Source organism: Lepidochelys olivacea (assembly GCF_965140295.1).
Source record: "Lepidochelys olivacea isolate rLepOli2 genome assembly, chromosome: 12".
In the NCBI taxonomy this organism is placed as follows: domain Eukaryota; kingdom Metazoa; phylum Chordata; order Testudines; family Cheloniidae; genus Lepidochelys; species Lepidochelys olivacea.
In genome coordinates this window covers 35,496,010-35,514,681 of record NC_140422.1, presented here as the reverse complement: position 1 = coordinate 35,514,681, position 18,672 = coordinate 35,496,010, and positions in this window count along the sequence as shown.

Here is an 18,672-nt window from a genome sequence, read left to right as displayed (position 1 = left end):
GTTGTAGTGGCACAATTCCTGTATATCCAGTAAACAGACAATTAATTTTCAGCATTCTGTGCTGGGAATTATTTTTATTATTATTTATTATTTGTATACCATAGCACCTAGGAGCTCTAGTCACAGGCCCATACTTCTCTCCTAGAGGTGGACAGCTGATGTGCTGTGGATACATAATGTAAGCAATGCAGTTGGATGAACCTTGCAGAGTTCAGATTGTGATGGGTTAGGACAGCCAAGCCCAGTTTACAGGTTCTGGGGGAGTTTGGGTGTGGCAAACATGAAGCTGGGGTACCCTGGGCTCATTTAGGTGGAGGAAGGTGTGTGTTGGAGAGTAGTAAGGCCACTGAGGACACAGATTGAGGTTCACAGACACATCACACCTCAAACCCAAGGCTGGGTGCAAATGGGTCCACGTGCTCTATATCACAGGGCTCTATATCACAGGGCTTTCATAATAAACGAACAATAGTAGTCTGTGCTAGTGAATGTCTTGCCTTTTGATTTGTATGGAGTTTAAATACTAAACACTTCCTGAACTGTAAATTCATACCTTCAATTTAGAGCTATTTAATTGGAAAGATAACAGAAAACAGCTACAGGAGGGTATTTTTTTGGTTTGGTTTTTTAAACAGAGCTTTTCAGACACCTAATGGACCATTAAGTGCAAAAACTTTCCATTACTAATTCACTTAATTACCATCTTAAAAAAATAAAGACCTTGGTTGCTGGGATCAAAGGCTGGTGCTTCTCAAACTAAGGCAAATTCTCCTGAAGTCACAGATTTGGAAGTGGGCCTAAAAACACAGAGGCAGAGCTGGCGATGTGAAAGGACTATGAAGGTGGTGAGCATCTTGAGCATGAAAATGACAAGAAAGACACACACACACTCCCAAACCTCCAACCTATTTGGCAGCTTCAGTCTGGTGGGTGCTGAGTTCTCATCCCTCTGCATTTGGACTCAAATGAAACCACAACTCAAAGTAAAACTACCCCCAAACTGACGAGTGATGACTGGTGCAGGGTCAAAAATCATGCAAAACCACTGAGTCTTCTACAGTTTCCACCGCATAACCTGAATCGGTCCTCCCTGGTACTGCCTCTCTGAGAACAGGTTCACCTGAAACCAAGTTTCTGAAAGAAAGAAAGAAAGAAAGAAAGAAAGAAAGAAAGAAAGAAAGAAAGAAAGAAAGAAAGAAAGAAAGAAACTGGGATGCTTGTGATGGTTTGGTTGTTGCATCTGTGACAAGGAGGAGAAGACAAGAGAGAAGAGATGCACGTGGGAATTGGTTAGGCAGAACCCTCTGCCAGATGATGATCAGTGGTGGGAGGGGGGTGAGCAGCTTTTATTTATTAGCTATATTTATTTATTTTTTAAAAATCCATCTGGCGGTGTAGTTATATGCATAAAAATTAAAATTGAAAACATCGTAGGCCAGATTCCCACCTTGTGTAAACTGGTGTAGCTCTGTTGACAGTCAATGGAGCTAGGCTGATTTTCACCAGCTGAGAACCTGGCCCCCTGCATGCAAACCATCTCGATTAAACAAGGGGCTCAACTGTAGCAGCTGATTTCACAGGGGATGGTCTCTGAGGTACTTATGATCTAAACCATTGAGGGCATTGTGGGTTAAAACCAGTATGTCGAAATGCAAATGGAAATGAATTGGAAACCAATTCACTGGCAAGAAGAATAAGCAAGCAAGTTTTCTGTGTGTACTGCACTAGCTGTAGTTTCTGGGTGGTCTTAAGGTGTAGTTCCATGTAAAGCCCATTGCAATAACCCAATCCCTTGGAGCCTGGCTCTACCTTCTACTCCAGGGATGGGGACTTCAGAGATAATATGGTCTTTAAATGGTAACAGTCCATGCAAATTGTCAACAGACCTGATAATTCAGCAGCAAGCAGCACAAATAAAATAGGGCTGAAAATATTAAAAGAGAACTTCAGTTAAAGCTCCATTAACCCAAAAGGTGACAATGAGCCATTACCTAAGGGATTGTCAGATAAGCCAGGAAAGGTAGAACCATTTTAAACTGAACAAAGCTGATCATAATATGATATTTACATTATATCAAAATCCAAATGAAATTACGGTCAGTGCACAGTTGAGCTGTGTTGCCTGTTTAATATACATTTATTAGCTAAAGATAACAGCCAGCCGACTGTGTTTGGAATAATAATACAGTCAGAGAGAAATCCCCCTGTGAACTCTCTCTGAGATGATAACATCTTTAATAATCTTTCCGGTGTTAAATAAACGTCCAGTAAGGAAAAACAAGAATGAATCCAAACATTCATTTCTCCCTGGCTATTGAGTTTTTGGGAGTGGAATGTTGATAGAATGGGGATTATGCACATGACTTAATTAGGGGACAGATCATGATATCAATGGGAATCTTCTTGAGTAAGGATTTAAAAGCTTGGTCCTAAAAGAAGAGACTCCTTTGTTAAACATATGGGCTCCATCCTGAATGGAACATTTAACACGTTAGTGTTCTTGCAAGAAGCACTTATTATCTCAAAAGAATTAGACTCTATAAAACCAAGGATTTGGTATGGGTAATAAACTAGACTGACATAAAGCCTGATGTCCCCTCATTTGACCGGCTCCATGTAATATTAAAGTACAGACAGCTCCTTTCTGATATCAATGTTGTCTATGGGTTAATCTGGGGGGAGACAACTCCAAAATATTGCTGTGTGGTTCTGGTGCCCAAATATAGAACAAATGCTACCTATCAGATAAGTTTCAGAGTAGCAGCCGTGTTAGTCTGCATCCACAAAAAGAACAGTACTTGTGGCACCTTAGAGACTAACAAATGTATCTGAGCATAAGCTTTTGTGGGCTACAGCCCACTTCATCGGATGCATAGAATGGAACATAGAGTAAGAAGATATATATACACATATAGAGAACTTGAAAAGATGGAAGTAGCCATACCAACTGTAAGAGGCTAATTAATTAAGATGAGCTATTATCAGCAGGAGAAAAAAAACTTTTGTAGTGATAATCAAGATGGCCCATTTAGACAGTTGACAAGAAGGTGTGAGGAGGATACTGAACATGGGGAAATAGATTCAATATGTGTAATGACCCAGCCACTCCCAGTCTCTATTCAAACCCAAGTTAATGGTATCTGGTTTGCATATTAATTCAAGCTCAGCAGTTTCTCATTGGAGTCTGTTTTTGAAGCCTTTCTGTTGCAAAATTGCTACCTTTAAGTCTGTTACTGAGTGATCAGAGAGGTTGAAGTGTTCTCCTACCGGTTTTTGAATGTTACGATTCCTGATGTCAGATTTGTGTCCATTTATTCTTTTGCACAGAGACTGTCTGGTTTGGCCAATGTACATGGCAGAGGGGCACTGCTGGCACATGATAGCATATATCGCATTGGTAGATGTGCAGGTGAATGAGCCCCTGATGGCGTGGCTAATGTGATTAGGTCCTATGATGGTGTCACTTGAATAAATATGTGGACAGAGTTGGCATTGGGCTTGGTTGCAAGGATAGGTCCTGGGTTAGTGTTCTTGTTGTGTGGTGTGTTGCTGGAGAGTATTTGCTTCAGGTTTTGTCCGTAAGTGAGGACTAATCTGTCTCCCAAGATCTGTGAGAGTGAGGGATCATTTTTCAGGATAAGTTGTAGATCTTTGATGATGTGCTGGAGTGGTTTTAGTTGGGGGCTGAAGGTGACAAGTGGCGTTCTGTTATTTCCTTTGTTGGGCCTGTCCTGTAGTAGGTAACTTCTGGGTACTCTTCTGGCTCTGTCAATCTGTTTTTTCACTTCAGCAGGTGGGTATTGTAGTTTTAAAAATGCTTGATAGAGATCTCGTAAGTGTTTGTCTCTGTCTGAGGGATTGGAGCAAATGAAGTTGTATCGTAGAGCTTGGCTGTAGACAATGGATCGTGTGGTATGTCCTGGATGGAAGCTGGAGGCATGTAGGTAAGTATAGCGGTCAGTAGGTTTCCGGTATAGGGTGGTGTTTATGTGACCGTCGCTTATTAACACAGTAGTGTCCAGGAAATGGACTGCTTGTGTGGATTGGTCTAGGCTGAGGTTGATAGTGGGATAGAAATTGTCATAATATCAGATAATGACACTGATTGCTACACAAGTTGTGTACATGCTACTTATAAGTTCCCAAATATGAATTTACTGGTTTATTTTATTAGAAAAAAATAATGTTGTTCTTAGTGGGATCTTCCAAGAGGCTTCCTCTTGACCTCCAGTTGGTGTCCCACATTGTGGCAGATGCAATTAACTGCTGGCACAAACAACAGAATTTAGACTGTTTGCTGGAGCAGCTCAAAGAAGCCATTGTACGGGCCGGTGTGTGACCCATTGACTTCCATGGAACTATGCAGTTGAGCAAGGAGAGCAGGATTTGGCCCATGAGTTACAACAGCAGATTGGTCACATGTCATAGTAGCCGCAAGGAAATTATTAGCTGAGAAAGCAAGGTCATGTTCGCTAATTTTATTAGCATTGACCAACTCTGGAAGTTCTCACCTCGACCTTAAGCAGGCAAAACTCCCATTGAAGTTAACAGGAATTTTGAGTAACAGCTGAAAAAGGTCTTCAGGACTGGGACCTATTGTATGTTATTGTACCAGATGCTCTGATTAAGTGTTGAAAAGTCCCGGCAGGCCAGTTTACAGGCATGTAAAGTGCACTGGCATGTCAAGCTCTACAATCACTGTGGCTGACAATGAACAACACTTTCCTCTGCATCTGACGGTTATTAAAAGCAAAAAAGGAGACAGAGTGGTGCATAAAAATGTGGAGCAGCAGCAAAAAGAATGGAGACAAATCTGGTTCTGTCAGTGTCATTAAAAGCAAAGATATTTCTGTTTCCTCTCAAATTTCTACCATTTCCCACTAAAAAAAAGGTCCCAAAAAGGCAAAATTTCACATGGGGGAAATATGTGAAGTGTGCTGTGCATTCCAGAGTGGAAATTTATTATTTTTCACAAAGGAATAATGAAAGAATAGAGAGAGAGAGAGATTTCTGCTTAGTGGTGAATGAGGTGAAATTTAGCCCTTCGTGAACATTAATAATGAAAAAACTCACTGAAATCCCATTTTTCCCAGGCCTTCCCTCACATTTGCCATCTGTATAATGAAAAACTGTCCTCTCCATGCAGCACTATAAATGGAGGCCCTTAATTTATTTTTAAAAAATCAGCTTTTGATGACCTGAAAGGTCAGGGAATATAATGATACTTTTCACATCTCTCTCACTAGTTTGAATCCAGGCCAGGTTGACACCTAAATTGTTATCATTCGATAGCTGTTGCTCATTAGCCTCTGTGAAAAGAGCTAGTTGGTCTCAATCCTAGTCCCTAGTGAACAGATGCCCACATCTCAAAATCATCACCACAGTCAAGACATTGTGGGCAGTCTTTGGAGAAAGACAAAGAATTGTATAGACTAGGGAAATAGAACTACCTTTAGAAGTGATCCTTTCCATTCAGGGTAGAAGCACATTGACAGGTGGGTAGGAGGGGGAATTGCATTCCCGTGCTATGCCACTGTTCGTTATGCGGTGATGACACTCCGGGATGTTTTAATAGCACTGTATGCTTTGTACATCAGGGGCCACATTTTCCAAAGATTTCTGCTCTGACAGAGACACCCAAATAAGGAACAAATTTTCAGAAATGACAAGCGCACAATGTGAGTGATGATCTCTGGAAAATTCTGGTCTTGAACAGTAAGACATGCATGCAACTCTACTGCACAAATGTCAGCCATGAATGAAATGTTAAGTCATCAGTCAGGCTTGGTGTTATAAACCTCATTCTCCAGCTTCCTTAGTGCAAATGGTTTCTTCTATATCTTTTCGGTGAGCAGCTCCAGAATTCCTTCACAGCCCAACCAGAGTTCCAATTTAACTCGTCGTAAGATGCAACCAAGTTCATCAGTCCTTACTCAGGCAAACTGTTAGGAAGTCTATAAGAATTTTATTTGAGTAAGGCTTCAGAATCAACTTCATTCACCCAATAAAAGAAAAAAAAAGTAATTAATAAATAAATTGAAATAAAAAACAGAGAAAATTAGTTGGAAAATGTCCTTCAAAATGAAATTTTGACAACCATCGGGGGAAAACGGTTTGCTGAAAATTGTCAGAATTATTTTTTCTCATTTTCTCACCATTTTTTATTTAAAAAGCAGTTGGTATGCAGCTTCATACTACAAAACTCTATGCACAGGTTGACACATCTGAGATGATTTTGGGTCTAGCGTAGAACAGTAAATCTAAGTCAACAAAATTTGGAGAGAAAATATTGTGGCATGCAATAGGATTCTTTTTAAAAAATATGGGCCCCCAATTCAAGCTCCACTGAATTGTACAGCTTATACTGGCACTGAATTTGGCCCAGACACTGTTCTGTATTTTCTCTCATTCCCACTTACATTTTGGTTTTAAAATTACAATATTTTGATTAAAGCAGATAAAACACTGGTTTATACTGGTTTGGGTTATTTCAAATGATCCAGACTTGTTGACAGGTACTGAATCTTTCAAGCTTCATTTTCTATGGAAAGTCAAAGACACTTAAAAAGTTTTCTCTTCATACTGGATTCTCTACAATTACATATTGAGATCAAGATCTCAGTTCTTCATGCGCATGTGTTTGAATGGAGAAGGAGCGCCTTAAACACATTGGGAATTGCCTAGTGGTAGGAACGAGTGGATATTTTTTGTGACTTCTATTGGGAATAAATCTTTTTTTTTTTAGTCTAAGGTGTGAAAATTGGCAGGTCACTTTGCTTTCTGACAAACTCCTGAAGACTGTCTAATTAGAAATAAAGTTTGATTCCAAGTCAAACACATTGAGGCTGCTAAGTCTTCTTAGGATGTGTGTCTGAAATGTTTCAGAGAGCTATAATCTTTTCAGAAAGAACAATATTATTAACCCATGTTCTCAAGTGCAAGAGAACACATGTTACAAAGCAGAGCCAATATAAAATCTGCTTTATGTGAGTGATCAGTCTTCACTGTCATTTCAGCCAATTGAAAAGGAAATAAAGCACAGACCATATGATCTGGTTCTTATTCATATAAATGAGAAAGCTCAATTTAGATACACAAGAAGGATTTTGGGAAGGTCTTGTTGTTTGTTCAGTTTTCCAGCTGGGATGACAGAGGTCAAGAACATGCCAAAGGTTACCCAATTAAATGATGCATCAGCCAGGGTCAGATCCCCCAAATCATCCAGCTCCCAATTCTGTGTTCTAACAACCAACAGACCTGTTATGTCAAGGACAGAATTTTGGCCCAGTGCTTCTGACCCTTGATTAATTTCAAAAAATTCTCAGGCTAAGTATACTATGCAGGTGTCACAAATCCCCATTCTGGCCTGAGAGAGCTATTAGACAGTTAAAGAGTTTCCCAGATGAAGTGATGGAAGTCTCATCACTTGAATCATTCAGAACTGGAATTGACAAAGCATTGGAGAATAGGCTAGTGTGAACAATCCTGCTTTGGCAGAAGGAGTCAGAGCCATGATGCAATAGGCAGCATGGTCTAGTGGCCAAAGCATAAAACTGACAAAAAGAACTCCTGGGTTCTAGTCTCTGATTGGCCAATGACTCATTATCAAGCTGCTTGTGTTATTTCTGTTCTTGGTACTAGACATACCATGGTGTTGTGTCTAGTATTAAATGCAAGACCTTGGCAGTCAGGACTTGTTCTGAGTTCTTCAAATCCTAACTGCAACTGACTCACTGTGTGGCCTTGGGAGAGTCTTTTAAACATGCTGCAGCTCTGTTTGCTCATCACAGATGATCTTACAGGTGTTCAAATCTTTTTCTAGGGGAGTGGGGGTTGAAGATTAATTCAATTTTGCAGTGCTTTAAAAATGTAAGGTGCTAAGTAAGTTATTGCTAATTCACTTGTATTCCCTCTGAATGCATGTTACACCATTATTTCTAAACAGTCTGAGTGAGGCTGCTGGAAAAGTTTCTGGCAAAAACAAGACCTGGACTGGAAGAACACTGCGTGTTGCCACCAAGTCAGCCTGAAGGAAACAAAAATTCCTTCCACTATGAACAGTTTTCAGACAGTTAGTCAGAATAGTGCTGCAAGAATGGGATAATCCTATATCCCTTCTATCACATCAAAACTGGCTGCTTCCGCAGATTCTATAGGTTGTGATACTACCCAGGTAGCTTTATAAAGGCATCAAAGGGACACCATCGTAACCACGGAGTGAAGCTTAAGTGGGCTATGATGCTATCTTAGCTCCCAAGACGTGTGATCTCCAATATGCAGATTTATTAATCTTATGTGTAGCGCAAATGTGTGCTTTGTTTAACTTGACTATTTAAATGGCTCTCTCTTTTCAAATATGGCTGTTTTCATAGATCTCACAGATCATTTTTATATAGCTTAACTGTTTTTTCCCCCAGCTTGTTTTTCTTAAACACATATGGAGTACTTTGAATCCAATAGAGATGATGGAATACAAAGACTTGTGCTGGAAAAGAATACTGGCATTTCTTTAGTATTAAAGTGAAAGGTCAATAAAATAAAGCAAGAAAATAAGTAACAGTGTGAAATCAGCTCCACTGAAGTTAATGGGAGTTTTGCCGTTGACTTCAATGATGCCAGGATTTCACCCATATTGTCTAAGATCTAGGGAATGGCATCTGTTTACTTCATGTATTTCAAACTTTGAGGCTGAATTAATGGAAATAAATCAGCAACTCATCAGAAATTCAGATTTCATCCTCTCTTCTATGTTTCCAAATACAGATAATATAAAATCAGTTCAGGGTAACTTTTACTTGGATTATTATTATGCCTTCTGATTTCAGAGAGATTGGATGTTACAAAAGTTACATTGATAGATATGTAGATGTAAAAACCTGTCCAACTGAAATCCATGACATTCTCAGAACAGCGAAGCATCCCAGTTATAAGCCTAGACTGGACAGACTGTCTGCAGAACACAGTAACAAAGACTGAAGCCATGCTGGCACCGGGCCTGATATAACAGTAAGACCTTCCCTGTGGCTTTATACTCCCAGGGAGAAAGAGCAAAGAAATCAGCAGGGAGACCAGTGGAAGTCATGGCTTGACAACATCAAAGAACAGCTTGGACCCTGTCCTCACAGAGAGAAAGAGGTTGCCAGGATCCCATGAGCTGGCCGACTAATAAGTGAAGTGTTGCCAGTGCTCTGATTGGGGAACAACTTGGGCTGACCGAATGAATGATCCTTCCCGGTGGAATAACTTAATGGAGAAAGCAGGGAGATAAAGAAAAATAACCAAGCAAATATTGGAATCAAGAATTCATGAGAGTACAGAGGGAGTCGCCTCTTGGATCAGAAAAGTCTGTGTGGAGAAGTAAGAGCCCTTCTGGGGTCTTGTTCTGGAAGGTACTTAGTGGTGTTTGTGATCACTTCCCGCCTCTGACAGAGACCCATTGGTGAACATACGACATTTGTCTTGCCTGCGTTGATCACTTGTGGCACAGAATACATCACTTGAAGTTGAAATATTAGCCGTAACGTTGACCTCAATCCACAGTATACATATCTGCCATGTCTTGTTCTTAGGATGGAGCTTGTTTTTTTATACAGCTCAGTTCCCAAATCAGGGCTGAATGACTTTATTTGCCTATCTGCAAATGCACTATAGGAGAAGAAAGTTCATACACCATGTGGAGGAAGCAGGACTCACTCTACCCTATACATGGAATTGGCAACTGCCTCTGGGGCATTAAAATCTTTAGTGACTGTTCATTGGGGAGTGACTGCTAGGTGTGAGGGGGGAATAGTTTCCAGTTCTGCTAAGGCTGTAAAAAGCTTTATAACCAGCACAGGACTGAAAAGATAATCAAATAAAAAAAATTAACTTTTTTTTAAAAACTAAAGATTCTATGAAATGATGCAATGAAGTGGAATTGACAAACAAAGTGATTGTCAGGTTGCTGCAAAATATTTTTCTGTATATATTTCCCTGCTGTGTACCAGTATTTGTAAAATACTTCCTCTCTCTTGTCTCCCTTTCCTTTGTCTAACGTTTGGTCCTGTACCCCAAAAGCCCCAGCCTTGTTATCTATATTACCACCATTGCAAGCAACTCCACTGGCATTTTCAAGATTAGGTACCGCAAATTAGGGGATTGTTGACACAGTGGAAGAGCCGGCACCTGAGATCTGAGAAATAAGTTTGGTAAAAGAAAAATTGTGATGGAAGGGACCACAAAACCCCACACAGATGACATCTGGGATCTCTGTCGCTGAATGACCTCAGGCAAGTAATTAAATGCTAAAACATTATATACATTAAAATAAGTAAGCTAAGCACATGCTAGAGTAAGGGGTGGTCTAAAGGATGAAGCAGGAGACATGAGTTGCATTCCCAGCTCTGTGACCATAGGCAAGTGACGTCATCCCTCTGTACCTCAGTTTCCCCTCTCACCTTTTGTCTTGTGTATTTAGATTATAAATTCTTCAGGGCAGGGACTATCTCTTCCTATGAAACCTAGCACAATGGGGCACTGAGTTCAACTGGCACTAATGAAATGCAAATAATAGGTAATTAAATAAAATCAATTAATTAATCTCTCTGTGCTTTTGTTTAACATCTATAAAATGGGTCTAATAAAATATCCCTCAAAAGAAGCTGTAATTAACTAACAGTAACAGGGGCTCATTAAGACTCTGGAAGATCATGTGAGACACTGAGAACCCTCAACCCCCATTGGCTTAACACCCTGAGGAACTGGGCCCATAGGCTTTAAGGAAGACAGAACACAGTAAGGAGGTGTCATGTATGGCATTGGATAACCAAACTCATGATGTCATGTAAACTGGGATGGCAGCACAAAGACAACCAAGGAAGCCTAAAGAAAACAAAGTAAAAACAAATGACACTCAATTAAAAGAAACCAGGAAGCAGTGAGTCAGTTCTCCTGAGCTTCTTGATCCTGTAGCCATTGAATCACTGACAACGCTTCCATGGGGCCCATATTATAGGACCATTCCTCATGTTCAGTAGCAACCTCCTTCACAAACTGAAGTCAATAGGACTCCTTGTGGAGTAAGGTGCTATTCAATACAAGTTAAGATACCAGAGACTGTCTCATTAACTTCAGGATTGGGGCACCAATTCCCTTGTGACCCTAATCCTTATCTGTGAAAGCATCAGAAAGCCCTGCAACTGAGAGTCTGCTTTGGTGATGAAGTCAAAAATGCTGCTTGGCCTTCTTCATGAGAAGATTTGAAGTCTGTGTTTATTATCTCACCTGTTTCAAATTGCATAGCACAAGGGAGGAAAAATGGTTTGCAAATTTTAAGCCAGGATAATTTGTTTGCTTTATTTTTCAATATAAAAATAGTTTCAATCCATCAAACTTCTCTTTAGCATTAGAGAACAGCAATAAACCCTAATTTGTTTGGACTTGGTTTCGGGTTCATTTTTTTCCAAGCACGCTAATAAAAATTAATTCATTTAAATCTATTTGGAGAAGGTATATATAGAGCTTTACAGGCTGTCAGTCCGTTAGTTGGACTAGACCATTTTTGGGTGCGTGTTCAGGTTATTCTAATGATATATATATATATGAATATCATTATAAAAATATATATGAGGTAATTACCTTGCATGTAAAAAGTGGTTAGACAGGAATGGAAATTTATAAAAACCATGATTAAATGGTACATTAACATATATATAATATATATGTATAGGTACATGAAAAAAATGTAATATGCAACCTAATTATGGGATATTGACTGAAAAAGGAGCTGGTATAGAAGCCAGACAGATTAATAGATTCCAGAGGCTATGAGGTTCACACTATATTCTTTATGAGTCAAATTCACCCTCTACAGAGCAAGACCTAAGTAAGTACTATCTTGAGCTTAAGCTTAAGTACTGTCTTGAGCGCTTAATATGTTCATGTTTCATTATCGTCCCCCTCTATTCGACATTGGTGAGGCCTCATCTGGAGTACTGTGTCCAGTTTTGGGCCCCACACTACACAAAGGATGTGGATAAATTGGAGAGAGTCCAGCGAAGGGCAACAAAAATGATTAGGGGTCTGGAACACATGACTTATGAGGAGAGGCTGAGGGAACTGGGATTGTTTAGTCTGCAGAAGAGAAGAATGAGGGGGGATTTGATAGCTGCTTTCAACTACCTGAGAGCTGGTTCCAGAGAGGATGGTTCTAGACTATTCTCAGTGGTAGAAGAGGACAGGACAAGGAGTAATGGTCTCAAGTTGCAGTGGGGGAGGTTTAGGTTGGATATTAGGAAAAACTTTTTCACTAGGAGGGTGGTGAAACACTGGAATGCGTTACCTAGGGAGGTGGTAGAATCTCCTTCCTTAGAAGTTTTTAAGGTCAGGCTTGACAAAGCCCTGGCTGGGATGATTTAATTGGGGATTGGTCCTGCTTTGAGCAGGGGGGTTGGACTTGATGACCTCCTGAGGTCCCTTCCAACCCTGATATTCTATGATTCTATGATTCTATGTCCCAGGCTCTACTTCGGAGTATATTTCACCCACAAAGAGCAGTTATTTCCCAGACATTCATGCAAACAGAACATGTTTGTGTACTAATTTGACAATAACGAATAATGAGAGTTATGAGCATGGTTGAATGGAACGGCCACTTGGAACGGGAATAAAGATGCACAAACGCAAGGCAGTATTCAGCTAGCTCTGATAGATAGATCGACCATGTAACATGGCATCTCTGCACACCTGCTGTTGTGGCACCCTGCCTTTATTTCCCTAAAGAACCACATCTGTGTGATGATAAATCACATGCAGGGAGAGAGATCACATTTTGCAAGTGAATTCTCTCGAGTTATAGGAATCAATTGTACTCAGTCATGTCACCCAGATACCTTTAATCTTTTACACTGGCACATTGATTAATCCTAGTGTGAAAGAGTGGCACATGTATCCTTCTGCAAACAAGCAGGACTGGCAGATAAAAATGGTTGAAAGCGATGTGGATGCAAACACTGCCTGCAATGCCTTATGTGTGCATTTTTGCTGGGAAAAATGAAAGGCTCATAGTTTGGTCCAAGTTGAAAGCAGCATCCTCCATTTCTGCACAGACCAGGTGTGAGCATGCAGCTGTGGTGAAAATTTCCCCAAACTGCTCTTCAAGTGCCCTCCAGCCTGATCCTGCAGAGGTCACCTTGTCAAGAGGATATGATTGAGGACAGTTCACTTTCTCTACCAGCTCCATCTTGGGACCTTTCTGATATCCCATTTGTGCAAATTATGGGACACTGTGTGTTGTAATTTTGGTTTAAATTACTGGGCAGTAGGGTTTGTGCTAACACTCCCTGCAGTTAGAACGGAAGGTAGGAGTTAAGCCATGGGTCTCGGGAAAGAAGAATTAATGTTGTCTCTGTTTAACTACTCAGTTTTTCTACCTCTCAAGAGAAATATATCCAGGAAAGATAGGAATATATATATATAACTAACTGTGGAGGAGATAGATGCCTGCCCCCAAAGAGCTAAGCAGAAACCTCCAAGTTTCATTTTGCGTAGGTGGTCTGAGACAGATTTAATGAACAAATGTAAAAAAAAATAAATAAATAAAAGGGTGGGAGGGTTGGGGGAGTCCTTCCTTTTGTATCCAATTATTATAGAGCAAAAGGGCCATTCTTAATCTGACATGTTAAAAGCATTGTCAGTCTTTGAAACCTATGATTTAATTTAAAAACCAGCGGCATGCATTTGAAAGGAAAACCTGTGGTTTCAGTCGCATGTTCAATTTAAAAAAAAAAAATCAAACTTCAAGAAATATTTTCTTGCCAAACTAATTCAAAGGATGTTTTTCCTAATATCAAATGTTCTTATATCCAAATGCAGTATTATTTTCCCATTGGGGGAAAAGGTTATGACTCACATTTGTTTACAATATCTTATTAGAACTCATGGAGCTATTTTGAGCATTAGACCAAGGGCCTTAACTTAGCTTTGCTCACTAAACCAAAAAGCAGGGAAGGCACTGGTTTTTCCCGTTTATATTAGTAGATGACACATTAATGCTTGGTTAGTCCTCATATGCATTAATCTGCAATTTTCCCAAATAATCCACATATAAACCCCATATGGACAGATTTATTTGTACCACAAAAAAGTAGGTGGGCTGGATTTAGTTTGCTATTGATTACATTAGAAAATGAGTATGTGATTCAATAAATTCTAAAGTTTGCTCTGTCCTTTTGGTGAGCAATCTCTTCTGTGCCATCTCTCTGAATAGGACACTAATGATAACGTTTAAAAGAGAGTATCAAGAACTGTCAAATAATTTGTCAGAAAGTTCAAGCAAAGCAAGAGCTGGACAAACAGGGCCTGAGCCAAAGTGCATTGAACTCAATTAAGAGCCTTCTAAAGAGGTAAATACAGATACTGCATACAATTTTCAAAAATATCTTAGAACTCTTTCAATGGCATTTAGATTCCTAATTCTCTTAGGCTCTGATCACCAAAGGGATTTAGGAGCATAGCTCCCACTGAAATCCATTTAGGAGCCTAAATACCTTTGATGATTCTAGGCCTTAGGTGCTTTTGAAATTTTTAGCATCCATATATAACAACATATCATGTTATATATTTAAGAGGACAACTTTTAGCAGGGTGCCTATGACATGCTTTTTAATAGCTACTTTTGAAAGCTCTGGAGTGCTGGTTCTAATGGTTCTGTTTATGATCTGAAAGAATATGTTGAACCTAAAAGGATTTGGATCTCTCTTCCTCTCTCTGTTTAATAGTTCGCTGAACTTAGGTATGCCTGGACAAGACAGAATCAAGACTGCCGTTTGAGTGTGAAAGAAACACAGCATCAACTCATGAACTAAGAAAGTGGACTTGAAAGAGAATGATCTGCATCCATTCAGAATTGCTAGAGGTGAAGTTTAGTCCTGTACAGAGGACCAACACAAAGCAAGTGCATCTCTGAAGACCCACTGAAGCCCTGTTTTGAGTGTATTGGCCCTTTGTAAGTGGTAAATTTCATCCTTGAGGCATTGACAGTCAGGGATTAAATCTAAATGGAGCCTTGATCTAATTCTGCCAAAGAGAACCCAACAGCAAATCAAACACTACCCCTTACCCCCAGTCCATGCCAGAGTTCTTATGGCTCTCCTGGCATCCCTGCCTTGCTAGTGTTACATCCAGCTCCCCAACTCCCATGGTGGATCTCTGTGCTCTGTGGTGGTTCCCTCCACTCTATGGATCCTGTATCCCAACTTTATGGGTCTCTTGACCTATATCTACTGATTCAGGAATCCTATCTTAATTGATTCTTGACCAATGAGCAGGGATCATATTTAAATCAGGTGAGCATATTCCATTATGACATTGCTGATTTCTGATCTATGCAGGGTTCTTACACCATGCTCCCATATCTGGACACCTTTGAACTTTGGGGAAGTCTGAGTATGTATCTGAAGTTTACAAGCCACACCTTTTCTATCAAATGGGCCGAACCAAAATCTCCAGATTTTGGGAACGATTGCATCCAGATTTGGATCTGACAGTTGGGCCCATTCCTAGTGTCTCTTAAGCAAATATATCTCCTGTGAAGAGTTAAGAATGCTTCACACACACACACACTCCACCCCTCCCCATTGAAGGCAAAGGAAGCTGAAGGTGTGTGTTTGGTGAACAAAGATTGGTCCCCAGTATCTTGGAAGGCCTCCAGCCTAACTTGACACTAAGCTATAGCCACCCTAAAATAACTTTTATATTAAAAATTAAAGGTGTGCCTCTTTCTAATCATTGGGATCTGAAACTTCCTTCAATTCAGCCCAATTTTCATAGGTCCCGACCAGCAAAGCACGTAAGAACGTTCTGAGTTTGATCCCTATTTAACAAAGTGATTTACATGGTCAAAGGGACTTAAGCACATGATTAAGCTAAACATGTGTTTATGGTTTTGCTGAATGGGGATGGAATTAAGTATGTGTCGGAGTGGTTATCTCAGTCATAACCTTAATCCTCCATCCCAGTGGCTATAGTTTTCTCAGCCCTAAATTTCTCCCTAAATTTTAATATCTTAAAATATATTTATTTTAAGTCTTTCCAAATTGGCAATGAATTCTGCTGTCTGTTTAGAGCTGCCTGATGCATAGTATGTGACAAATGCATCAAAGGGAATTTAAGAGCTGGTCTAGCTACAAATTAATCTCAAAGACACAGATACACTATTTTAATCCTCAATTATTAAATTGCTCAAAGGAATTAATTCACTGGGGAACTTTGAAACATTTTGGACACGATACCAATGATGTGTCTGAGGGTGCTACATGATGCTACATGTACTGAACTCTCTATGAACCTGGGATTGTTTCAAGCTTCCCAGCATTCAGGCAATGCAGCAGTATCAGCTCAGATGAAAGGGGAAGGAAATTACTGGAAGGAATCCTCTCTCAGAGCCTGGCCCAGGAGAAAAATATCAGCAGGGGCAACTGTGAAGTGAGTACGTAGGTTCTGATCCTGTGCCCATGGAAATCAACGACAAAGATCCCACTGATTTCAATGGTGCAGAATCTGACTCAGATTGAAATGATATTTCTGCTGTGCACCATGCACAGTATGCTGCTGAATCTGAAGAGGGAAGGATTTCCCTCATTAATGATTACAAATAGAGCTGGTTGAAAAATCAAAAACAATTTTCATGAACATTTCAACATTATTGAAGGTTGGTTCCGTGGAATTATTTAATTTATTTATTTATTATTATTATTATTAATACATTGTTATTATTTATTGTTTATTTTAAATTTCCATGGATTTTTTCTCTTTCCAAAACTGTAATTTTCCAAAATTTGAAACTGAATATTGTCACTTGAACACATTTTTTGGTTTAGAAGCATCACACCCAGTGACTAAGCTGAACAATCAAAATTGACAATGGGGGGAAGAAACTGAAAACAAAAACGAAAGAGAGAATGAAAAATAAAAACCAAAAATGGCAAAGGAAAACTGACAAAAGCAATTACCACCCCCATCAACAAGCAAACAAATGATAATTATCCAGTTTTCAAAAAAAAAAAAGGAAGATTTCAAGAGAATCAAAACGTTTACATGAAAATTTTGAATGAAAACATTCAACGAGTTCTACTAACAATCAAGCTGGGAAAAAGGTCAATGGAACAAGCAATCATCTCCAATCTAAAGAAGATGGGGTCAAACAAGGAGTTATTCAGATTGTGCTTGAGCATTTAATTGCTGGAGGGAACAGAGTCTTCTCCTACACTTTTAACAAATACTATCTGCTCCTTAAAATAGGTGGGTAGTGGATCAAGTAGATGACAAGTAGACGTGCTTTCTTAGGCAGCAAAGTCAATGGGACTTGCAGAACCTTACATGATTCAGTTCTTACCTCTCAACCTGCATCAGTGAAATAAAGGGGAGCTTTGACATCGGTTTGAACAGGCAAGGAGATGCCAGGCAAAGCAAAAGCATTTTTATTTACACCAGAGTTCAGTGTTTTAGGCTAAAAATACAATAAAATATCACCAATGAATATAAGAGGTTATAATAAAAACAACCTCATTCTGTGTTTATCAGAGAGACTAGAACACAACTGACAAAGACATTCTTCTGTCTTTATAAAAAATGTACATTTTGTAACGGAGCATAAATATCCGGATCAGTGAAATGCTGACTAAAAAGAAATCAAGAGGACTAAAAAGCATTATTGTTCAGGCATAAGGTGGCAAATGCAGGTCGTTCAAAATATATGTATTTGAAAGCTGACACTGCTTTTTACGATCAGTATTTAGAAAACAGATATGGTTTGCATTGAAACCTTTAAGGTGATTTTATTTATTTATTTTTAATAAAGATGATGGGGGAGGGGAATAAAATCGGTATATATACATGGCCTTTCAGACCCTTTCATGTGCAATACAGATGTTTAGAAATTGCACTTTGTATGCAATGCATTTGTTTTGGGGATTTTTCATATTTTTACATGTTTAAATCCAAGAGATCAAATTCTATTCTCAGCCATATCAGTGAAACCCCAACTGAGTTCAGTGGGAACTGGGAATAGAATCTGGCTCATAGCATGATCAACGGGTGAGGATTTCTGATCCATGAGCAAATCACGCTTGGGAGTAAGTTTCTCTTTGGGACATTGCCTTTGTACATCAGAGGACGTTGCTGCATATAAATGCTTGCGGCTATTACTGATAGTAAAACATAATCCTAATATTCAAGGCTGAGTTTACAGTGTGCCTAGTTTATAAAGCACCATGCTCCCGAGCGTGGGGGGGGACACACGTTTAGTTCTTCAGAGCTGGATTAAAAACACATATACATAATACAGAGAACACTGTTAGCATAGCTAATATATACAGTCCCACAAAGTAGTGACAGAAAAGCCATAACTCATTGCTACTAGTGAGCTTTCTCCTATTTATTTACTGAGTTCAGCCAACAGACTTCTAAGTGATTTAGATGTTCTTCAAGATAAAACATCTTGAGTCAGGCCTTTTACAAATGTCATACTGCATCAGTAGTGTAGTGGGGAAAAAATGTCTGATTGTTAACTGGCCATGCATTTGACTTCCTAGAGGCCTCTATTTAGAAAGGCCCACTGGTAATTTTTACCTGAGTTTAGGCATTTCTTTTATTTGTTTTTGGTTTAGCAAAGAGTCAGAAAATGTAATAAATACA